Here is a 476-nt window from a genome sequence, read left to right on the forward strand (position 1 = left end):
ATTTTCTTTGACAGTTAAATTTTTCAGATTAATAACACATCCCCCCTTTTGAATTTAAGCCTATTCGTTCACACTTTTTGAACAGCCGTCCCGTCCATCCTCCACCTGGACACAGATGAAGTCCAAACTGACCTTGCCAGATTTGCTTTTGTATTTGGTTTCCTCCACATAAAGAACGCTCCTCCATTCCCCAATCCCCACCCTCCACAGAGTCTCACGGGGGGGGGGGGGGGGAGAGCGCTGGTGCCTACAATAAAGGTGTACTAAGGTGTACAAAGAGGACCAAGGAAGTATCGGGAAATGTTTGGCAAATGAAGCTCCCTGGGAAGGTTACGTAACTATAATTTACGGAGCAGCTGCACACCCACGGCAAACGACTTAGTCAGACGGATAAAATAAAGGGAGATTCCTGCCCCCAGAATGGTCCATCCTTGAGGGGATAAAGGAACCACATCAAAGCGGCTTCCATTATGGAG

The sequence above is a fragment of the Penaeus monodon genome, chromosome 28 (assembly GCF_015228065.2).
Source record: "Penaeus monodon isolate SGIC_2016 chromosome 28, NSTDA_Pmon_1, whole genome shotgun sequence".
Classification (NCBI taxonomy): domain Eukaryota; kingdom Metazoa; phylum Arthropoda; class Malacostraca; order Decapoda; family Penaeidae; genus Penaeus; species Penaeus monodon.